A 26,178-nucleotide genomic window follows, 5' to 3' on the forward strand; every position below is an offset into this window, starting at 1 on the left:
CAAAGATAATTTCTACCAACAAATTTTTGGCGTAGCAATGGGCTCACCGATTAGCCCAGTAGTAGCGAATCTGGTACTTGAACACTTGGAAAAAAAAAATCATTTCAAATCTTCCTTTCAGCCTACCTTTTTACTATCGTTACGTCGATGATATTATAACGTGTGTTAAAAACGAAAATCTACAACTCCTTCTTAATAAATTCAACAGCTTTCACCCACGTATACAATTCACTTTCGAGTTGGAAAAAGATGGAAAAATCAGTTTTTTAGACACTATGGTAATCAACCACAATAACACCATAATCTTAGATTGGCACCATAAACCAACCTGGTCTGGTAGATACATTCATTTCAACTCACATCATCCCATCAAACACAAAAAATCTGTCGCCATATCCTTGTTCGATCGCTGCCTTAAAATATCAAACCCTCAATTCCTTAAAAAGAATTTAAAACTTGTAGAAACAACTCTTACTTCCAATGGCTACCCTATCAAATTCATCAATGATATCAAAAAGTATAGAATAGAAAAAATGTACAACTCGATTGATTGGAATGTAGACTCCAACAATCCAACTGATGTTAATGATAAATTTAAAAACTCTATCTCTATACCGTATGTAGAAAATCTATCTAGCCAAATCCAAAAAATTCTTAAGAACGAGGGAATTGAAATTACTTTTAAAATATCTAATACTACCAAACTGTCTCTTTTTTCTCATCTTAAATCTGTTACTCCTAATTTAGAGAAAATCAACTGTGTATATAAAATACCATGTCGAGACTGTAGCATGAGTTATATTGGACAAACGTCACAACACCTAAAAAATAGAATTTCTGGTCATCGTTCTAATATCAAATGCCATGTCACTGAAAGATGCGCTTTAGCAGATCACGCTTTGACCCTGGGTCACAATTTCGATTTTAACAACTCTATAACCCTTGCTACAGAACCGAATTGGTACAAACGCATTATCAAAGAAATGATACATATCTCTAAGAACAAAAGGAACTCGGTTAACAAACGTACAGATATCGAAAATCTTAGCCACCTATACTCCAACATCCTCTAGTCTACATTATCGTTGGTTCTCAAAACAGTAACGCCCCTTACTCCTGATTGGTCACTGCCTTTGTACTCCATGACTTTCGAGCACAGTTCAAATCTCACACGTGATCAACAACATAGATTTACGGATGGTTCCCCGCTAACCTTCACTTCCGTCCGAAATGCTGTACCACTAACAACATCTAAGCATGTACCGGTTGTCATTTTTTGTGAGTAATCTTCTCTAAATTAATTTAATCTTTTCCCATCTCCTTTTTTCCAAATTATTAATAAGCTTTTTTCTGACAAATTTTCATTTCTCTTAAACCAATTTTTCATCTGATTAACCTATCTTCAAATTTTGACACGTAACCTAAAACTGTCACTTTGACAGCTGCGTTAAAACTGTTTAATTTTCACTTAATTCTGTAAAACAACAAATATTGTATTGTTAAACATATTCCATGCTCTCAACTCTGAATTGTTTTGTTGAAGCATCCTATTTTTTGTTAACTATTTAGATTTTATTTCCTGAGGATGGTCGGCAGGGCCCGGCCGAAACGTCGATTTTGTATATTCACGTTTTTCAACTATTAAATTCTTCTTCTTCCTGACCGGAACTTCGACGAACCTTTCATTTTCAATCTACCTCCCGGTCACAAACTTCTTTCCTAAACACAATGCATCGAAACGGCTTCGTGGACGTCTCGTACCACCGTCATCCTACGTCATACCGAACTTCAAATCACTCACAAACCAAGAAGATCTGGAACTACCGGCAAAAACTAGCACGCATCAAAAACCGTAAGGTGTTCCTCCTTAAATGCCGCCAATTTGGAATTATTCCAAATTTTCTAAATTTTAAAATCAAAAACCTTCAACATTTAAAAAGTGAAAAAACTTTCATCAAAGCATTACGCGTTTTTCAACAAAAGTGTCTGTCGCTTGAAATTAAAACATGTTATCGACAAGAAAGGCAGTTAATCCAAGAACTTAATAATAATATCAACCTTTTCTTCTCGAACCATTTCACAAATTTGGATTATAAAAACTTCAACTTGGATATAAATAAGGCCAATCGTTTATTCAATGCTATTAAGACAGATAATATTAGAAAATTCAACAAACTTAAATCTATACATACTCCTAAAGAGTTTCACAATAATAATTGGTTAGTTAACCTATCTAAGACAGATTTACCTTCTGAAAGTAAAGAGACCTTATCACTCGGTCCTAATCACGGTTTACCATTTAATAATATTAATTTACCTATTGATGATATTGTAAGCAGCGTAGAATTAGCTCTTTTTAACAAAAGTGGAATCACCAAAGACAAAGTAAGATCTAATATTAGCCAACTCATTAGCAACAAACTTGGCAAAAATCCTCCCACTACTCACTTTGAAATAACCTCCAAGGTTAAACATACCAAGGAATTCTTAAAACATAATAACCACCTAGTTGTCACCGATGCCGACAAAGGTAACATTACAGTCGTCATGGAAAAGATGGAGTTTGAACAAAAATGTCAAGATATCCTTAATGATTCGACTACCTATAACCTTATCTCTCGTGATCCCACTTTAAAAGTACAAAAACAAGTCAACGATATGATAAGTCTATGGCAACAGAAAAAATTTATAGATTCCAACTCGGCTAAACATCTCAAAACATATAACTCTCTTCCTCCTAAAATTTATTTTCTACCAAAAATTCATAAAGAAAATGTTCCACTCAGACCGATTGTTTCTAACATCAATTCCCCCACCTACAAAATCTCGAGATTTTTTTCTTGTGTCTTATCTAACATAACAGGTACATCAGACTATCACATCAAGGACACTTGGTCCTTTGTAAACAAAATCAGGGGAAAAACAATTCCACCTAATCACCTGTTAGTATCCCTAGATGTCAAATCATTGTTTACCAACATTCCAACTAAACTAGCGATATCGATCATCAGTAAAAACTGGCCCAATTTGAAAGGTCACACTAACATTAATAAAAAAGAATTCCTAGCCGCCACCAAACTGTGTCTAGATTCATGCTATTTCGCCTACAAAGATAATTTCTACCAACAAATTTTTGGCGTAGCAATGGGCTCACCGATTAGCCCAGTAGTAGCGAATCTGGTACTTGAACACTTGGAAAAAAAAAATCATTTCAAATCTTCCTTTCAGCCTACCTTTTTACTATCGTTACGTCGATGATATTATAACGTGTGTTAAAAACGAAAATCTACAACTCCTTCTTAATAAATTCAACAGCTTTCACCCACGTATACAATTCACTTTCGAGTTGGAAAAAGATGGAAAAATCAGTTTTTTAGACACTATGGTAATCAACCACAATAACACCATAATCTTAGATTGGCACCATAAACCAACCTGGTCTGGTAGATACATTCATTTCAACTCACATCATCCCATCAAACACAAAAAATCTGTCGCCATATCCTTGTTCGATCGCTGCCTTAAAATATCAAACCCTCAATTCCTTAAAAAGAATTTAAAACTTGTAGAAACAACTCTTACTTCCAATGGCTACCCTATCAAATTCATCAATGATATCAAAAAGTATAGAATAGAAAAAATGTACAACTCGATTGATTGGAATGTAGACTCCAACAATCCAACTGATGTTAATGATAAATTTAAAAACTCTATCTCTATACCGTATGTAGAAAATCTATCTAGCCAAATCCAAAAAATTCTTAAGAACGAGGGAATTGAAATTACTTTTAAAATATCTAATACTACCAAACTGTCTCTTTTTTCTCATCTTAAATCTGTTACTCCTAATTTAGAGAAAATCAACTGTGTATATAAAATACCATGTCGAGACTGTAGCATGAGTTATATTGGACAAACGTCACAACACCTAAAAAATAGAATTTCTGGTCATCGTTCTAATATCAAATGCCATGTCACTGAAAGATGCGCTTTAGCAGATCACGCTTTGACCCTGGGTCACAATTTCGATTTTAACAACTCTATAACCCTTGCTACAGAACCGAATTGGTACAAACGCATTATCAAAGAAATGATACATATCTCTAAGAACAAAAGGAACTCGGTTAACAAACGTACAGATATCGAAAATCTTAGCCACCTATACTCCAACATCCTCTAGTCTACATTATCGTTGGTTCTCAAAACAGTAACGCCCCTTACTCCTGATTGGTCACTGCCTTTGTACTCCATGACTTTCGAGCACAGTTCAAATCTCACACGTGATCAACAACATAGATTTACGGATGGTTCCCCGCTAACCTTCACTTCCGTCCGAAATGCTGTACCACTAACAACATCTAAGCATGTACCGGTTGTCATTTTTTGTGAGTAATCTTCTCTAAATTAATTTAATCTTTTCCCATCTCCTTTTTTCCAAATTATTAATAAGCTTTTTTCTGACAAATTTTCATTTCTCTTAAACCAATTTTTCATCTGATTAACCTATCTTCAAATTTTGACACGTAACCTAAAACTGTCACTTTGACAGCTGCGTTAAAACTGTTTAATTTTCACTTAATTCTGTAAAACAACAAATATTGTATTGTTAAACATATTCCATGCTCTCAACTCTGAATTGTTTTGTTGAAGCATCCTATTTTTTGTTAACTATTTAGATTTTATTTCCTGAGGATGGTCGGCAGGGCCCGGCCGAAACGTCGATTTTGTATATTCACGTTTTTCAACTATTAAATTCTTCTTCTTCCTGACCGGAACTTCGACGAACCTTTCATTTTCAATCTACCTCCCGGTCACAAACTTCTTTCCTAAACACAATGCATCGAAACGGCTTCGTGGACGTCTCGTACCACCGTCATCCTACGTCATACCGAACTTCAAATCACTCACAAACCAAGAAGATCTGGAACTACCGGCAAAAACTAGCACGCATCAAAAACCGTAAGGTGTTCCTCCTTAAATGCCGCCAATTTGGAATTATTCCAAATTTTCTAAATTTTAAAATCAAAAACCTTCAACATTTAAAAAGTGAAAAAACTTTCATCAAAGCATTACGCGTTTTTCAACAAAAGTGTCTGTCGCTTGAAATTAAAACATGTTATCGACAAGAAAGGCAGTTAATCCAAGAACTTAATAATAATATCAACCTTTTCTTCTCGAACCATTTCACAAATTTGGATTATAAAAACTTCAACTTGGATATAAATAAGGCCAATCGTTTATTCAATGCTATTAAGACAGATAATATTAGAAAATTCAACAAACTTAAATCTATACATACTCCTAAAGAGTTTCACAATAATAATTGGTTAGTTAACCTATCTAAGACAGATTTACCTTCTGGAATTAAAGAGACCTTATCACTCGGTCCTAATCACGGTTTACCATTTAATAATATTAATTTACCTATTGATGATATTGTAAGCAGCGTAGAATTAGCTCTTTTTAACAAAAGTGGAATCACCAAAGACAAAGTAAGATCTAATATTAGCCAACTCATTAGCAACAAACTTGGCAAAAATCCTCCCACTACTCACTTTGAAATAACCTCCAAGGTTAAACATACCAAGGAATTCTTAAAACATAATAACCACCTAGTTGTCACCGATGCCGACAAAGGTAACATTACAGTCGTCATGGAAAAGATGGAGTTTGAACAAAAATGTCAAGATATCCTTAATGATTCGACTACCTATAACCTTATCTCTCGTGATCCCACTTTAAAAGTACAAAAACAAGTCAACGATATGATAAGTCTATGGCAACAGAAAAAATTTATAGATTCCAACTCGGCTAAACATCTCAAAACATATAACTCTCTTCCTCCTAAAATTTATTTTCTACCAAAAATTCATAAAGAAAATGTTCCACTCAGACCGATTGTTTCTAACATCAATTCCCCCACCTACAAAATCTCGAGATTTTTTTCTTGTGTCTTATCTAACATAACAGGTACATCAGACTATCACATCAAGGACACTTGGTCCTTTGTAAACAAAATCAGGGGAAAAACAATTCCACCTAATCACCTGTTAGTATCCCTAGATGTCAAATCATTGTTTACCAACATTCCAACTAAACTAGCGATATCGATCATCAGTAAAAACTGGCCCAATTTGAAAGGTCACACTAACATTAATAAAAAAGAATTCCTAGCCGCCACCAAACTGTGTCTAGATTCATGCTATTTCGCCTACAAAGATAATTTCTACCAACAAATTTTTGGCGTAGCAATGGGCTCACCGATTAGCCCAGTAGTAGCGAATCTGGTACTTGAACACTTGGAAAAAAAAAATCATTTCAAATCTTCCTTTCAGCCTACCTTTTTACTATCGTTACGTCGATGATATTATAACGTGTGTTAAAAACGAAAATCTACAACTCCTTCTTAATAAATTCAACAGCTTTCACCCACGTATACAATTCACTTTCGAGTTGGAAAAAGATGGAAAAATCAGTTTTTTAGACACTATGGTAATCAACCACAATAACACCATAATCTTAGATTGGCACCATAAACCAACCTGGTCTGGTAGATACATTCATTTCAACTCACATCATCCCATCAAACACAAAAAATCTGTCGCCATATCCTTGTTCGATCGCTGCCTTAAAATATCAAACCCTCAATTCCTTAAAAAGAATTTAAAACTTGTAGAAACAACTCTTACTTCCAATGGCTACCCTATCAAATTCATCAATGATATCAAAAAGTATAGAATAGAAAAAATGTACAACTCGATTGATTGGAATGTAGACTCCAACAATCCAACTGATGTTAATGATAAATTTAAAAACTCTATCTCTATACCGTATGTAGAAAATCTATCTAGCCAAATCCAAAAAATTCTTAAGAACGAGGGAATTGAAATTACTTTTAAAATATCTAATACTACCAAACTGTCTCTTTTTTCTCATCTTAAATCTGTTACTCCTAATTTAGAGAAAATCAACTGTGTATATAAAATACCATGTCGAGACTGTAGCATGAGTTATATTGGACAAACGTCACAACACCTAAAAAATAGAATTTCTGGTCATCGTTCTAATATCAAATGCCATGTCACTGAAAGATGCGCTTTAGCAGATCACGCTTTGACCCTGGGTCACAATTTCGATTTTAACAACTCTATAACCCTTGCTACAGAACCGAATTGGTACAAACGCATTATCAAAGAAATGATACATATCTCTAAGAACAAAAGGAACTCGGTTAACAAACGTACAGATATCGAAAATCTTAGCCACCTATACTCCAACATCCTCTAGTCTACATTATCGTTGGTTCTCAAAACAGTAACGCCCCTTACTCCTGATTGGTCACTGCCTTTGTACTCCATGACTTTCGAGCACAGTTCAAATCTCACACGTGATCAACAACATAGATTTACGGATGGTTCCCCGCTAACCTTCACTTCCGTCCGAAATGCTGTACCACTAACAACATCTAAGCATGTACCGGTTGTCATTTTTTGTGAGTAATCTTCTCTAAATTAATTTAATCTTTTCCCATCTCCTTTTTTCCAAATTATTAATAAGCTTTTTTCTGACAAATTTTCATTTCTCTTAAACCAATTTTTCATCTGATTAACCTATCTTCAAATTTTGACACGTAACCTAAAACTGTCACTTTGACAGCTGCGTTAAAACTGTTTAATTTTCACTTAATTCTGTAAAACAACAAATATTGTATTGTTAAACATATTCCATGCTCTCAACTCTGAATTGTTTTGTTGAAGCATCCTATTTTTTGTTAACTATTTAGATTTTATTTCCTGAGGATGGTCGGCAGGGCCCGGCCGAAACGTCGATTTTGTATATTCACGTTTTTCAACTATTAAATTCTTCTTCTTCCTGACCGGAACTTCGACGAACCTTTCATTTTCAATCTACCTCCCGGTCACAAACTTCTTTCCTAAACACAATGCATCGAAACGGCTTCGTGGACGTCTCGTACCACCGTCATCCTACGTCATACCGAACTTCAAATCACTCACAAACCAAGAAGATCTGGAACTACCGGCAAAAACTAGCACGCATCAAAAACCGTAAGGTGTTCCTCCTTAAATGCCGCCAATTTGGAATTATTCCAAATTTTCTAAATTTTAAAATCAAAAACCTTCAACATTTAAAAAGTGAAAAAACTTTCATCAAAGCATTACGCGTTTTTCAACAAAAGTGTCTGTCGCTTGAAATTAAAACATGTTATCGACAAGAAAGGCAGTTAATCCAAGAACTTAATAATAATATCAACCTTTTCTTCTCGAACCATTTCACAAATTTGGATTATAAAAACTTCAACTTGGATATAAATAAGGCCAATCGTTTATTCAATGCTATTAAGACAGATAATATTAGAAAATTCAACAAACTTAAATCTATACATACTCCTAAAGAGTTTCACAATAATAATTGGTTAGTTAACCTATCTAAGACAGATTTACCTTCTGAAAGTAAAGAGACCTTATCACTCGGTCCTAATCACGGTTTACCATTTAATAATATTAATTTACCTATTGATGATATTGTAAGCAGCGTAGAATTAGCTCTTTTTAACAAAAGTGGAATCACCAAAGACAAAGTAAGATCTAATATTAGCCAACTCATTAGCAACAAACTTGGCAAAAATCCTCCCACTACTCACTTTGAAATAACCTCCAAGGTTAAACATACCAAGGAATTCTTAAAACATAATAACCACCTAGTTGTCACCGATGCCGACAAAGGTAACATTACAGTCGTCATGGAAAAGATGGAGTTTGAACAAAAATGTCAAGATATCCTTAATGATTCGACTACCTATAACCTTATCTCTCGTGATCCCACTTTAAAAGTACAAAAACAAGTCAACGATATGATAAGTCTATGGCAACAGAAAAAATTTATAGATTCCAACTCGGCTAAACATCTCAAAACATATAACTCTCTTCCTCCTAAAATTTATTTTCTACCAAAAATTCATAAAGAAAATGTTCCACTCAGACCGATTGTTTCTAACATCAATTCCCCCACCTACAAAATCTCGAGATTTTTTTCTTGTGTCTTATCTAACATAACAGGTACATCAGACTATCACATCAAGGACACTTGGTCCTTTGTAAACAAAATCAGGGGAAAAACAATTCCACCTAATCACCTGTTAGTATCCCTAGATGTCAAATCATTGTTTACCAACATTCCAACTAAACTAGCGATATCGATCATCAGTAAAAACTGGCCCAATTTGAAAGGTCACACTAACATTAATAAAAAAGAATTCCTAGCCGCCACCAAACTGTGTCTAGATTCATGCTATTTCGCCTACAAAGATAATTTCTACCAACAAATTTTTGGCGTAGCAATGGGCTCACCGATTAGCCCAGTAGTAGCGAATCTGGTACTTGAACACTTGGAAAAAAAAAATCATTTCAAATCTTCCTTTCAGCCTACCTTTTTACTATCGTTACGTCGATGATATTATAACGTGTGTTAAAAACGAAAATCTACAACTCCTTCTTAATAAATTCAACAGCTTTCACCCACGTATACAATTCACTTTCGAGTTGGAAAAAGATGGAAAAATCAGTTTTTTAGACACTATGGTAATCAACCACAATAACACCATAATCTTAGATTGGCACCATAAACCAACCTGGTCTGGTAGATACATTCATTTCAACTCACATCATCCCATCAAACACAAAAAATCTGTCGCCATATCCTTGTTCGATCGCTGCCTTAAAATATCAAACCCTCAATTCCTTAAAAAGAATTTAAAACTTGTAGAAACAACTCTTACTTCCAATGGCTACCCTATCAAATTCATCAATGATATCAAAAAGTATAGAATAGAAAAAATGTACAACTCGATTGATTGGAATGTAGACTCCAACAATCCAACTGATGTTAATGATAAATTTAAAAACTCTATCTCTATACCGTATGTAGAAAATCTATCTAGCCAAATCCAAAAAATTCTTAAGAACGAGGGAATTGAAATTACTTTTAAAATATCTAATACTACCAAACTGTCTCTTTTTTCTCATCTTAAATCTGTTACTCCTAATTTAGAGAAAATCAACTGTGTATATAAAATACCATGTCGAGACTGTAGCATGAGTTATATTGGACAAACGTCACAACACCTAAAAAATAGAATTTCTGGTCATCGTTCTAATATCAAATGCCATGTCACTGAAAGATGCGCTTTAGCAGATCACGCTTTGACCCTGGGTCACAATTTCGATTTTAACAACTCTATAACCCTTGCTACAGAACCGAATTGGTACAAACGCATTATCAAAGAAATGATACATATCTCTAAGAACAAAAGGAACTCGGTTAACAAACGTACAGATATCGAAAATCTTAGCCACCTATACTCCAACATCCTCTAGTCTACATTATCGTTGGTTCTCAAAACAGTAACGCCCCTTACTCCTGATTGGTCACTGCCTTTGTACTCCATGACTTTCGAGCACAGTTCAAATCTCACACGTGATCAACAACATAGATTTACGGATGGTTCCCCGCTAACCTTCACTTCCGTCCGAAATGCTGTACCACTAACAACATCTAAGCATGTACCGGTTGTCATTTTTTGTGAGTAATCTTCTCTAAATTAATTTAATCTTTTCCCATCTCCTTTTTTCCAAATTATTAATAAGCTTTTTTCTGACAAATTTTCATTTCTCTTAAACCAATTTTTCATCTGATTAACCTATCTTCAAATTTTGACACGTAACCTAAAACTGTCACTTTGACAGCTGCGTTAAAACTGTTTAATTTTCACTTAATTCTGTAAAACAACAAATATTGTATTGTTAAACATATTCCATGCTCTCAACTCTGAATTGTTTTGTTGAAGCATCCTATTTTTTGTTAACTATTTAGATTTTATTTCCTGAGGATGGTCGGCAGGGCCCGGCCGAAACGTCGATTTTGTATATTCACGTTTTTCAACTATTAAATTCTTCTTCTTCCTGACCGGAACTTCGACGAACCTTTCATTTTCAATCTACCTCCCGGTCACAAACTTCTTTCCTAAACACAATGCATCGAAACGGCTTCGTGGACGTCTCGTACCACCGTCATCCTACGTCATACCGAACTTCAAATCACTCACAAACCAAGAAGATCTGGAACTACCGGCAAAAACTAGCACGCATCAAAAACCGTAAGGTGTTCCTCCTTAAATGCCGCCAATTTGGAATTATTCCAAATTTTCTAAATTTTAAAATCAAAAACCTTCAACATTTAAAAAGTGAAAAAACTTTCATCAAAGCATTACGCGTTTTTCAACAAAAGTGTCTGTCGCTTGAAATTAAAACATGTTATCGACAAGAAAGGCAGTTAATCCAAGAACTTAATAATAATATCAACCTTTTCTTCTCGAACCATTTCACAAATTTGGATTATAAAAACTTCAACTTGGATATAAATAAGGCCAATCGTTTATTCAATGCTATTAAGACAGATAATATTAGAAAATTCAACAAACTTAAATCTATACATACTCCTAAAGAGTTTCACAATAATAATTGGTTAGTTAACCTATCTAAGACAGATTTACCTTCTGAAAGTAAAGAGACCTTATCACTCGGTCCTAATCACGGTTTACCATTTAATAATATTAATTTACCTATTGATGATATTGTAAGCAGCGTAGAATTAGCTCTTTTTAACAAAAGTGGAATCACCAAAGACAAAGTAAGATCTAATATTAGCCAACTCATTAGCAACAAACTTGGCAAAAATCCTCCCACTACTCACTTTGAAATAACCTCCAAGGTTAAACATACCAAGGAATTCTTAAAACATAATAACCACCTAGTTGTCACCGATGCCGACAAAGGTAACATTACAGTCGTCATGGAAAAGATGGAGTTTGAACAAAAATGTCAAGATATCCTTAATGATTCGACTACCTATAACCTTATCTCTCGTGATCCCACTTTAAAAGTACAAAAACAAGTCAACGATATGATAAGTCTATGGCAACAGAAAAAATTTATAGATTCCAACTCGGCTAAACATCTCAAAACATATAACTCTCTTCCTCCTAAAATTTATTTTCTACCAAAAATTCATAAAGAAAATGTTCCACTCAGACCGATTGTTTCTAACATCAATTCCCCCACCTACAAAATCTCGAGATTTTTTTCTTGTGTCTTATCTAACATAACAGGTACATCAGACTATCACATCAAGGACACTTGGTCCTTTGTAAACAAAATCAGGGGAAAAACAATTCCACCTAATCACCTGTTAGTATCCCTAGATGTCAAATCATTGTTTACCAACATTCCAACTAAACTAGCGATATCGATCATCAGTAAAAACTGGCCCAATTTGAAAGGTCACACTAACATTAATAAAAAAGAATTCCTAGCCGCCACCAAACTGTGTCTAGATTCATGCTATTTCGCCTACAAAGATAATTTCTACCAACAAATTTTTGGCGTAGCAATGGGCTCACCGATTAGCCCAGTAGTAGCGAATCTGGTACTTGAACACTTGGAAAAAAAAAATCATTTCAAATCTTCCTTTCAGCCTACCTTTTTACTATCGTTACGTCGATGATATTATAACGTGTGTTAAAAACGAAAATCTACAACTCCTTCTTAATAAATTCAACAGCTTTCACCCACGTATACAATTCACTTTCGAGTTGGAAAAAGATGGAAAAATCAGTTTTTTAGACACTATGGTAATCAACCACAATAACACCATAATCTTAGATTGGCACCATAAACCAACCTGGTCTGGTAGATACATTCATTTCAACTCACATCATCCCATCAAACACAAAAAATCTGTCGCCATATCCTTGTTCGATCGCTGCCTTAAAATATCAAACCCTCAATTCCTTAAAAAGAATTTAAAACTTGTAGAAACAACTCTTACTTCCAATGGCTACCCTATCAAATTCATCAATGATATCAAAAAGTATAGAATAGAAAAAATGTACAACTCGATTGATTGGAATGTAGACTCCAACAATCCAACTGATGTTAATGATAAATTTAAAAACTCTATCTCTATACCGTATGTAGAAAATCTATCTAGCCAAATCCAAAAAATTCTTAAGAACGAGGGAATTGAAATTACTTTTAAAATATCTAATACTACCAAACTGTCTCTTTTTTCTCATCTTAAATCTGTTACTCCTAATTTAGAGAAAATCAACTGTGTATATAAAATACCATGTCGAGACTGTAGCATGAGTTATATTGGACAAACGTCACAACACCTAAAAAATAGAATTTCTGGTCATCGTTCTAATATCAAATGCCATGTCACTGAAAGATGCGCTTTAGCAGATCACGCTTTGACCCTGGGTCACAATTTCGATTTTAACAACTCTATAACCCTTGCTACAGAACCGAATTGGTACAAACGCATTATCAAAGAAATGATACATATCTCTAAGAACAAAAGGAACTCGGTTAACAAACGTACAGATATCGAAAATCTTAGCCACCTATACTCCAACATCCTCTAGTCTACATTATCGTTGGTTCTCAAAACAGTAACGCCCCTTACTCCTGATTGGTCACTGCCTTTGTACTCCATGACTTTCGAGCACAGTTCAAATCTCACACGTGATCAACAACATAGATTTACGGATGGTTCCCCGCTAACCTTCACTTCCGTCCGAAATGCTGTACCACTAACAACATCTAAGCATGTACCGGTTGTCATTTTTTGTGAGTAATCTTCTCTAAATTAATTTAATCTTTTCCCATCTCCTTTTTTCCAAATTATTAATAAGCTTTTTTCTGACAAATTTTCATTTCTCTTAAACCAATTTTTCATCTGATTAACCTATCTTCAAATTTTGACACGTAACCTAAAACTGTCACTTTGACAGCTGCGTTAAAACTGTTTAATTTTCACTTAATTCTGTAAAACAACAAATATTGTATTGTTAAACATATTCCATGCTCTCAACTCTGAATTGTTTTGTTGAAGCATCCTATTTTTTGTTAACTATTTAGATTTTATTTCCTGAGGATGGTCGGCAGGGCCCGGCCGAAACGTCGATTTTGTATATTCACGTTTTTCAACTATTAAATTCTTCTTCTTCCTGACCGGAACTTCGACGAACCTTTCATTTTCAATCTACCTCCCGGTCACAAACTTCTTTCCTAAACACAATGCATCGAAACGGCTTCGTGGACGTCTCGTACCACCGTCATCCTACGTCATACCGAACTTCAAATCACTCACAAACCAAGAAGATCTGGAACTACCGGCAAAAACTAGCACGCATCAAAAACCGTAAGGTGTTCCTCCTTAAATGCCGCCAATTTGGAATTATTCCAAATTTTCTAAATTTTAAAATCAAAAACCTTCAACATTTAAAAAGTGAAAAAACTTTCATCAAAGCATTACGCGTTTTTCAACAAAAGTGTCTGTCGCTTGAAATTAAAACATGTTATCGACAAGAAAGGCAGTTAATCCAAGAACTTAATAATAATATCAACCTTTTCTTCTCGAACCATTTCACAAATTTGGATTATAAAAACTTCAACTTGGATATAAATAAGGCCAATCGTTTATTCAATGCTATTAAGACAGATAATATTAGAAAATTCAACAAACTTAAATCTATACATACTCCTAAAGAGTTTCACAATAATAATTGGTTAGTTAACCTATCTAAGACAGATTTACCTTCTGGAATTAAAGAGACCTTATCACTCGGTCCTAATCACGGTTTACCATTTAATAATATTAATTTACCTATTGATGATATTGTAAGCAGCGTAGAATTAGCTCTTTTTAACAAAAGTGGAATCACCAAAGACAAAGTAAGATCTAATATTAGCCAACTCATTAGCAACAAACTTGGCAAAAATCCTCCCACTACTCACTTTGAAATAACCTCCAAGGTTAAACATACCAAGGAATTCTTAAAACATAATAACCACCTAGTTGTCACCGATGCCGACAAAGGTAACATTACAGTCGTCATGGAAAAGATGGAGTTTGAACAAAAATGTCAAGATATCCTTAATGATTCGACTACCTATAACCTTATCTCTCGTGATCCCACTTTAAAAGTACAAAAACAAGTCAACGATATGATAAGTCTATGGCAACAGAAAAAATTTATAGATTCCAACTCGGCTAAACATCTCAAAACATATAACTCTCTTCCTCCTAAAATTTATTTTCTACCAAAAATTCATAAAGAAAATGTTCCACTCAGACCGATTGTTTCTAACATCAATTCCCCCACCTACAAAATCTCGAGATTTTTTTCTTGTGTCTTATCTAACATAACAGGTACATCAGACTATCACATCAAGGACACTTGGTCCTTTGTAAACAAAATCAGGGGAAAAACAATTCCACCTAATCACCTGTTAGTATCCCTAGATGTCAAATCATTGTTTACCAACATTCCAACTAAACTAGCGATATCGATCATCAGTAAAAACTGGCCCAATTTGAAAGGTCACACTAACATTAATAAAAAAGAATTCCTAGCCGCCACCAAACTGTGTCTAGATTCATGCTATTTCGCCTACAAAGATAATTTCTACCAACAAATTTTTGGCGTAGCAATGGGCTCACCGATTAGCCCAGTAGTAGCGAATCTGGTACTTGAACACTTGGAAAAAAAAAATCATTTCAAATCTTCCTTTCAGCCTACCTTTTTACTATCGTTACGTCGATGATATTATAACGTGTGTTAAAAACGAAAATCTACAACTCCTTCTTAATAAATTCAACAGCTTTCACCCACGTATACAATTCACTTTCGAGTTGGAAAAAGATGGAAAAATCAGTTTTTTAGACACTATGGTAATCAACCACAATAACACCATAATCTTAGATTGGCACCATAAACCAACCTGGTCTGGTAGATACATTCATTTCAACTCACATCATCCCATCAAACACAAAAAATCTGTCGCCATATCCTTGTTCGATCGCTGCCTTAAAATATCAAACCCTCAATTCCTTAAAAAGAATTTAAAACTTGTAGAAACAACTCTTACTTCCAATGGCTACCCTATCAAATTCATCAATGATATCAAAAAGTATAGAATAGAAAAAATGTACAACTCGATTGATTGGAATGTAGACTCCAACAATCCAACTGATGTTAATGATAAATTTAAAAACTCTATCTCTATACCGTATGTAGAAAATCTATCTAGCCAAATCCAAAAAATTCTTAAGAACGAGGGAATTGAAATTACTTTTAAAATATCTAATACTACCAAACTGTCTCTTTTTTCTCATCTTAAATCTGTTACTCCTAATTTAGAGAAAATCAACTGTGTATATAAAATACCATGTCGAGACTGTAGCATGAGTTATATTGGACAAACGTCACAACACCTAAAAAATAGAATTTCTGGTCATCGTTCTAATATCAAATGCCATGTCACTGAAAGATGCGCTTTAGCAGATCACGCTTTGACCCTGGGTCACAATTTCGATTTTAACAACTCTATAACCCTTGCTACAGAACCGAATTGGTACAAACGCATTATCAAAGAAATGATACATATCTCTAAGAACAAAAGGAACTCGGTTAACAAACGTACAGATATCGAAAATCTTAGCCACCTATACTCCAACATCCTCTAGTCTACATTATCGTTGGTTCTCAAAACAGTAACGCCCCTTACTCCTGATTGGTCACTGCCTTTGTACTCCATGACTTTCGAGCACAGTTCAAATCTCACACGTGATCAACAACATAGATTTACGGATGGTTCCCCGCTAACCTTCACTTCCGTCCGAAATGCTGTACCACTAACAACATCTAAGCATGTACCGGTTGTCATTTTTTGTGAGTAATCTTCTCTAAATTAATTTAATCTTTTCCCATCTCCTTTTTTCCAAATTATTAATAAGCTTTTTTCTGACAAATTTTCATTTCTCTTAAACCAATTTTTCATCTGATTAACCTATCTTCAAATTTTGACACGTAACCTAAAACTGTCACTTTGACAGCTGCGTTAAAACTGTTTAATTTTCACTTAATTCTGTAAAACAACAAATATTGTATTGTTAAACATATTCCATGCTCTCAACTCTGAATTGTTTTGTTGAAGCATCCTATTTTTTGTTAACTATTTAGATTTTATTTCCTGAGGATGGTCGGCAGGGCCCGGCCGAAACGTCGATTTTGTATATTCACGTTTTTCAACTATTAAATTCTTCTTCTTCCTGACCGGAACTTCGACGAACCTTTCATTTTCAATCTACCTCCCGGTCACAAACTTCTTTCCTAAACACAATGCATCGAAACGGCTTCGTGGACGTCTCGTACCACCGTCATCCTACGTCATACCGAACTTCAAATCACTCACAAACCAAGAAGATCTGGAACTACCGGCAAAAACTAGCACGCATCAAAAACCGTAAGGTGTTCCTCCTTAAATGCCGCCAATTTGGAATTATTCCAAATTTTCTAAATTTTAAAATCAAAAACCTTCAACATTTAAAAAGTGAAAAAACTTTCATCAAAGCATTACGCGTTTTTCAACAAAAGTGTCTGTCGCTTGAAATTAAAACATGTTATCGACAAGAAAGGCAGTTAATCCAAGAACTTAATAATAATATCAACCTTTTCTTCTCGAACCATTTCACAAATTTGGATTATAAAAACTTCAACTTGGATATAAATAAGGCCAATCGTTTATTCAATGCTATTAAGACAGATAATATTAGAAAATTCAACAAACTTAAATCTATACATACTCCTAAAGAGTTTCACAATAATAATTGGTTAGTTAACCTATCTAAGACAGATTTACCTTCTGAAATTAAAGAGACCTTATCACTCGGTCCTAATCACGGTTTACCATTTAATAATATTAATTTACCTATTGATGATATTGTAAGCAGCGTAGAATTAGCTCTTTTTAACAAAAGTGGAATCACCAAAGACAAAGTAAGATCTAATATTAGCCAACTCATTAGCAACAAACTTGGCAAAAATCCTCCCACTACTCACTTTGAAATAACCTCCAAGGTTAAACATACCAAGGAATTCTTAAAACATAATAACCACCTAGTTGTCACCGATGCCGACAAAGGTAACATTACAGTCGTCATGGAAAAGATGGAGTTTGAACAAAAATGTCAAGATATCCTTAATGATTCGACTACCTATAACCTTATCTCTCGTGATCCCACTTTAAAAGTACAAAAACAAGTCAACGATATGATAAGTCTATGGCAACAGAAAAAATTTATAGATTCCAACTCGGCTAAACATCTCAAAACATATAACTCTCTTCCTCCTAAAATTTATTTTCTACCAAAAATTCATAAAGAAAATGTTCCACTCAGACCGATTGTTTCTAACATCAATTCCCCCACCTACAAAATCTCGAGATTTTTTTCTTGTGTCTTATCTAACATAACAGGTACATCAGACTATCACATCAAGGACACTTGGTCCTTTGTAAACAAAATCAGGGGAAAAACAATTCCACCTAATCACCTGTTAGTATCCCTAGATGTCAAATCATTGTTTACCAACATTCCAACTAAACTAGCGATATCGATCATCAGTAAAAACTGGCCCAATTTGAAAGGTCACACTAACATTAATAAAAAAGAATTCCTAGCCGCCACCAAACTGTGTCTAGATTCATGCTATTTCGCCTACAAAGATAATTTCTACCAACAAATTTTTGGCGTAGCAATGGGCTCACCGATTAGCCCAGTAGTAGCGAATCTGGTACTTGAACACTTGGAAAAAAAAAATCATTTCAAATCTTCCTTTCAGCCTACCTTTTTACTATCGTTACGTCGATGATATTATAACGTGTGTTAAAAACGAAAATCTACAACTCCTTCTTAATAAATTCAACAGCTTTCACCCACGTATACAATTCACTTTCGAGTTGGAAAAAGATGGAAAAATCAGTTTTTTAGACACTATGGTAATCAACCACAATAACACCATAATCTTAGATTGGCACCATAAACCAACCTGGTCTGGTAGATACATTCATTTCAACTCACATCATCCCATCAAACACAAAAAATCTGTCGCCATATCCTTGTTCGATCGCTGCCTTAAAATATCAAACCCTCAATTCCTTAAAAAGAATTTAAAACTTGTAGAAACAACTCTTACTTCCAATGGCTACCCTATCAAATTCATCAATGATATCAAAAAGTATAGAATAGAAAAAATGTACAACTCGATTGATTGGAATGTAGACTCCAAAAATCCAACTGATGTTAATGATAAATTTAAAAACTCTATCTCTATACCGTATGTAGAAAATCTATCTAGCCAAATCCAAAAAATTCTTAAGAACGAGGGAATTGAAATTACTTTTAAAATATCTAATACTACCAAACTGTCTCTTTTTTCTCATCTTAAATCTGTTACTCCTAATTTAGAGAAAATCAACTGTGTATATAAAATACCATGTCGAGACTGTAGCATGAGTTATATTGGACAAACGTCACAACACCTAAAAAATAGAATTTCTGGTCATCGTTCTAATATCAAATGCCATGTCACTGAAAGATGCGCTTTAGCAGATCACGCTTTGACCCTGGGTCACAATTTCGATTTTAACAACTCTATAACCCTTGCTACAGAACCGAATTGGTACAAACGCATTATCAAAGAAATGATACATATCTCTAAGAACAAAAGGAACTCGGTTAACAAACGTACAGATATCGAAAATCTTAGCCACCTATACTCCAACATCCTCTAGTCTACATTATCGTTGGTTCTCAAAACAGTAACGCCCCTTACTCCTGATTGGTCACTGCCTTTGTACTCCATGACTTTCGAGCACAGTTCAAATCTCACACGTGATCAACAACATAGATTTACGGATGGTTCCCCGCTAACCTTCACTTCCGTCCGAAATGCTGTACCACTAACAACATCTAAGCATGTACCGGTTGTCATTTTTTGTGAGTAATCTTCTCTAAATTAATTTAATCTTTTCCCATCTCCTTTTTTCCAAATTATTAATAAGCTTTTTTCTGACAAATTTTCATTTCTCTTAAACCAATTTTTCATCTGATTAACCTATCTTCAAATTTTGACACGTAACCTAAAACTGTCACTTTGACAGCTGCGTTAAAACTGTTTAATTTTCACTTAATTCTGTAAAACAACAAATATTGTATTGTTAAACATATTCCATGCTCTCAACTCTGAATTGTTTTGTTGAAGCATCCTATTTTTTGTTAACTATTTAGATTTTATTTCCTGAGGATGGTCGGCAGGGCCCGGCCGAAACGTCGATTTTGTATATTCACGTTTTTCAACTATTAAATTCTTCTTCTTCCTGACCGGAACTTCGACGAACCTTTCATTTTCAATCTACCTCCCGGTCACAAACTTCTTTCCTAAACACAATGCATCGAAACGGCTTCGTGGACGTCTCGTACCACCGTCATCCTACGTCATACCGAACTTCAAATCACTCACAAACCAAGAAGATCTGGAACTACCGGCAAAAACTAGCACGCATCAAAAACCGTAAGGTGTTCCTCCTTAAATGCCGCCAATTTGGAATTATTCCAAATTTTCTAAATTTTAAAATCAAAAACCTTCAACATTTAAAAAGTGAAAAAACTTTCATCAAAGCATTACGCGTTTTTCAACAAAAGTGTCTGTCGCTTGAAATTAAAACATGTTATCGACAAGAAAGGCAGTTAATCCAAGAACTTAATAATAATATCAACCTTTTCTTCTCGAACCATTTCACAAATTTGGATTATAAAAACTTCAACTTGGATATAAATAAGGCCAATCGTTTATTCAATGCTATTAAGACAGATAATATTAGAAAATTCAACAAACTTAAATCTATACATACTCCTAAAGAGTTTCACAATAATAATTGGTTAGTTAACCTATCTAAGACAGATTTACCTTCTGAAAGTAAAGAGACCTTATCACTCGGTCCTAATCACGGTTTACCATTTAATAATATTAATTTACCTATTGATGATATTGTAAGCAGCGTAGAATTAGCTCTTTTTAACAAAAGTGGAATCACCAAAGACAAAGTAAGATCTAATATTAGCCAACTCATTAGCAACAAACTTGGCAAAAATCCTCCCACTACTCACTTTGAAATAACCTCCAAGGTTAAACATACCAAGGAATTCTTAAAACATAATAACCACCTAGTTGTCACCGATGCCGACAAAGGTAACATTACAGTCGTCATGGAAAAGATGGAGTTTGAACAAAAATGTCAAGATATCCTTAATGATTCGACTACCTATAACCTTATCTCTCGTGATCCCACTTTAAAAGTACAAAAACAAGTCAACGATATGATAAGTCTATGGCAACAGAAAAAATTTATAGATTCCAACTCGGCTAAACATCTCAAAACATATAACTCTCTTCCTCCTAAAATTTATTTTCTACCAAAAATTCATAAAGAAAATGTTCCACTCAGACCGATTGTTTCTAACATCAATTCCCCCACCTACAAAATCTCGAGATTTTTTTCTTGTGTCTTATCTAACATAACAGGTACATCAGACTATCACATCAAGGACACTTGGTCCTTTGTAAACAAAATCAGGGGAAAAACAATTCCACCTAATCACCTGTTAGTATCCCTAGATGTCAAATCATTGTTTACCAACATTCCAACTAAACTAGCGATATCGATCATCAGTAAAAACTGGCCCAATTTGAAAGGTCACACTAACATTAATAAAAAAGAATTCCTAGCCGCCACCAAACTGTGTCTAGATTCATGCTATTTCGCCTACAAAGATAATTTCTACCAACAAATTTTTGGCGTAGCAATGGGCTCACCGATTAGCCCAGTAGTAGCGAATCTGGTACTTGAACACTTGGAAAAAAAAAATCATTTCAAATCTTCCTTTCAGCCTACCTTTTTACTATCGTTACGTCGATGATATTATAACGTGTGTTAAAAACGAAAATCTACAACTCCTTCTTAATAAATTCAACAGCTTTCACCCACGTATACAATTCACTTTCGAGTTGGAAAAAGATGGAAAAATCAGTTTTTTAGACACTATGGTAATCAACCACAATAACACCATAATCTTAGATTGGCACCATAAACCAACCTGGTCTGGTAGATACATTCATTTCAACTCACATCATCCCATCAAACACAAAAAATCTGTCGCCATATCCTTGTTCGATCGCTGCCTTAAAATATCAAACCCTCAATTCCTTAAAAAGAATTTAAAACTTGTAGAAACAACTCTTACTTCCAATGGCTACCCTATCAAATTCATCAATGATATCAAAAAGTATAGAATAGAAAAAATGTACAACTCGATTGATTGGAATGTAGACTCCAACAATCCAACTGATGTTAATGATAAATTTAAAAACTCTATCTCTATACCGTATGTAGAAAATCTATCTAGCCAAATCCAAAAAATTCTTAAGAACGAGGGAATTGAAATTACTTTTAAAATATCTAATACTACCAAACTGTCTCTTTTTTCTCATCTTAAATCTGTTACTCCTAATTTAGAGAAAATCAACTGTGTATATAAAATACCATGTCGAGACTGTAGCATGAGTTATATTGGACAAACGTCACAACACCTAAAAAATAGAATTTCTGGTCATCGTTCTAATATCAAATGCCATGTCACTGAAAGATGCGCTTTAGCAGATCACGCTTTGACCCTGGGTCACAATTTCGATTTTAACAACTCTATAACCCTTGCTACAGAACCGAATTGGTACAAACGCATTATCAAAGAAATGATACATATCTCTAAGAACAAAAGGAACTCGGTTAACAAACGTACAGATATCGAAAATCTTAGCCACCTATACTCCAACATCCTCTAGTCTACATTATCGTTGGTTCTCAAAACAGTAACGCCCCTTACTCCTGATTGGTCACTGCCTTTGTACTCCATGACTTTCGAGCACAGTTCAAATCTCACACGTGATCAACAACATAGATTTACGGATGGTTCCCCGCTAACCTTCACTTCCGTCCGAAATGCTGTACCACTAACAACATCTAAGCATGTACCGGTTGTCATTTTTTGTGAGTAATCTTCTCTAAATTAATTTAATCTTTTCCCATCTCCTTTTTTCCAAATTATTAATAAGCTTTTTTCTGACAAATTTTCATTTCTCTTAAACCAATTTTTCATCTGATTAACCTATCTTCAAATTTTGACACGTAACCTAAAACTGTCACTTTGACAGCTGCGTTAAAACTGTTTAATTTTCACTTAATTCTGTAAAACAACAAATATTGTATTGTTAAACATATTCCATGCTCTCAACTCTGAATTGTTTTGTTGAAGCATCCTATTTTTTGTTAACTATTTAGATTTTATTTCCTGAGGATGGTCGGCAGGGCCCGGCCGAAACGTCGATTTTGTATATTCACGTTTTTCAACTATTAAATTCTTCTTCTTCCTGACCGGAACTTCGACGAACCTTTCATTTTCAATCTACCTCCCGGTCACAAACTTCTTTCCTAAACACAATGCATCGAAACGGCTTCGTGGACGTCTCGTACCACCGTCATCCTACGTCATACCGAACTTCAAATCACTCACAAACCAAGAAGATCTGGAACTACCGGCAAAAACTAGCACGCATCAAAAACCGTAAGGTGTTCCTCCTTAAATGCCGCCAATTTGGAATTATTCCAAATTTTCTAAATTTTAAAATCAAAAACCTTCAACATTTAAAAAGTGAAAAAACTTTCATCAAAGCATTACGCGTTTTTCAACAAAAGTGTCTGTCGCTTGAAATTAAAACATGTTATCGACAAGAAAGGCAGTTAATCCAAGAACTTAATAATAATATCAACCTTTTCTTCTCGAACCATTTCACAAATTTGGATTATAAAAACTTCAACTTGGATATAAATAAGGCCAATCGTTTATTCAATGCTATTAAGACAGATAATATTAGAAAATTCAACAAACTTAAATCTATACATACTCCTAAAGAGTTTCACAATAATAATTGGTTAGTTAACCTATCTAAGACAGATTTACCTTCTGAAAGTAAAGAGACCTTATCACTCGGTCCTAATCACGGTTTACCATTTAATAATATTAATTTACCTATTGATGATATTGTAAGCAGCGTAGAATTAGCTCTTTTTAACAAAAGTGGAATCACCAAAGACAAAGTAAGATCTAATATTAGCCAACTCATTAGCAACAAACTTGGCAAAAATCCTCCCACTACTCACTTTGAAATAACCTCCAAGGTTAAACATACCAAGGAATTCTTAAAACATAATAACCACCTAGTTGTCACCGATGCCGACAAAGGTAACATTACAGTCGTCATGGAAAAGATGGAGTTTGAACAAAAATGTCAAGATATCCTTAATGATTCGACTACCTATAACCTTATCTCTCGTGATCCCACTTTAAAAGTACAAAAACAAGTCAACGATATGATAAGTCTATGGCAACAGAAAAAATTTATAGATTCCAACTCGGCTAAACATCTCAAAACATATAACTCTCTTCCTCCTAAAATTTATTTTCTACCAAAAATTCATAAAGAAAATGTTCCACTCAGACCGATTGTTTCTAACATCAATTCCCCCACCTACAAAATCTCGAGATTTTTTTCTTGTGTCTTATCTAACATAACAGGTACATCAGACTATCACATCAAGGACACTTGGTCCTTTGTAAACAAAATCAGGGGAAAAACAATTCCACCTAATCACCTGTTAGTATCCCTAGATGTCAAATCATTGTTTACCAACATTCCAACTAAACTAGCGATATCGATCATCAGTAAAAACTGGCCCAATTTGAAAGGTCACACTAACATTAATAAAAAAGAATTCCTAGCCGCCACCAAACTGTGTCTAGATTCATGCTATTTCGCCTACAAAGATAATTTCTACCAACAAATTTTTGGCGTAGCAATGGGCTCACCGATTAGCCCAGTAGTAGCGAATCTGGTACTTGAACACTTGGAAAAAAAAAATCATTTCAAATCTTCCTTTCAGCCTACCTTTTTACTATCGTTACGTCGATGATATTATAACGTGTGTTAAAAACGAAAATCTACAACTCCTTCTTAATAAATTCAACAGCTTTCACCCACGTATACAATTCACTTTCGAGTTGGAAAAAGATGGAAAAATCAGTTTTTTAGACACTATGGTAATCAACCACAATAACACCATAATCTTAGATTGGCACCATAAACCAACCTGGTCTGGTAGATACATTCATTTCAACTCACATCATCCCATCAAACACAAAAAATCTGTCGCCATATCCTTGTTCGATCGCTGCCTTAAAATATCAAACCCTCAATTCCTTAAAAAGAATTTAAAACTTGTAGAAACAACTCTTACTTCCAATGGCTACCCTATCAAATTCATCAATGATATCAAAAAGTATAGAATAGAAAAAATGTACAACTCGATTGATTGGAATGTAGACTCCAACAATCCAACTGATGTTAATGATAAATTTAAAAACTCTATCTCTATACCGTATGTAGAAAATCTATCTAGCCAAATCCAAAAAATTCTTAAGAACGAGGGAATTGAAATTACTTTTAAAATATCTAATACTACCAAACTGTCTCTTTTTTCTCATCTTAAATCTGTTACTCCTAATTTAGAGAAAATCAACTGTGTATATAAAATACCATGTCGAGACTGTAGCATGAGTTATATTGGACAAACGTCACAACACCTAAAAAATAGAATTTCTGGTCATCGTTCTAATATCAAATGCCATGTCACTGAAAGATGCGCTTTAGCAGATCACGCTTTGACCCTGGGTCACAATTTCGATTTTAACAACTCTATAACCCTTGCTACAGAACCGAATTGGTACAAACGCATTATCAAAGAAATGATACATATCTCTAAGAACAAAAGGAACTCGGTTAACAAACGTACAGATATCGAAAATCTTAGCCACCTATACTCCAACATCCTCTAGTCTACATTATCGTTGGTTCTCAAAACAGTAACGCCCCTTACTCCTGATTGGTCACTGCCTTTGTACTCCATGACTTTCGAGCACAGTTCAAATCTCACACGTGATCAACAACATAGATTTACGGATGGTTCCCCGCTAACCTTCACTTCCGTCCGAAATGCTGTACCACTAACAACATCTAAGCATGTACCGGTTGTCATTTTTTGTGAGTAATCTTCTCTAAATTAATTTAATCTTTTCCCATCTCCT

The 26,178-nt window shown here is 34.4% G+C and overlaps 1 long non-coding RNA gene across 1 annotated transcript in view; it reads left to right on the plus strand.

Annotated features, from left to right (window-relative positions):
• LOC124187399 overlaps positions 1-26,178 on the plus strand; it is a 68,349-nt gene that overhangs the window by 20,124 nt on the left and 22,047 nt on the right. Inside the window, exons 8-15 of the long non-coding RNA XR_006871932.1 lie at positions 1,570-1,852; positions 4,677-4,959; positions 7,784-8,066; positions 10,891-11,173; positions 13,998-14,280; positions 17,105-17,387; positions 20,212-20,494; positions 23,319-23,601. This is a non-coding gene — a long non-coding RNA (uncharacterized LOC124187399). The remainder of the gene's footprint in view (positions 1-1,569; positions 1,853-4,676; positions 4,960-7,783; positions 8,067-10,890; positions 11,174-13,997; positions 14,281-17,104; positions 17,388-20,211; positions 20,495-23,318; positions 23,602-26,178) is intronic.

The sequence above is a fragment of the Neodiprion fabricii genome, unplaced genomic scaffold, assembly GCF_021155785.1.
Source record: "Neodiprion fabricii isolate iyNeoFabr1 unplaced genomic scaffold, iyNeoFabr1.1 ptg000057l, whole genome shotgun sequence".
NCBI classification, from domain to species: domain Eukaryota; kingdom Metazoa; phylum Arthropoda; class Insecta; order Hymenoptera; family Diprionidae; genus Neodiprion; species Neodiprion fabricii.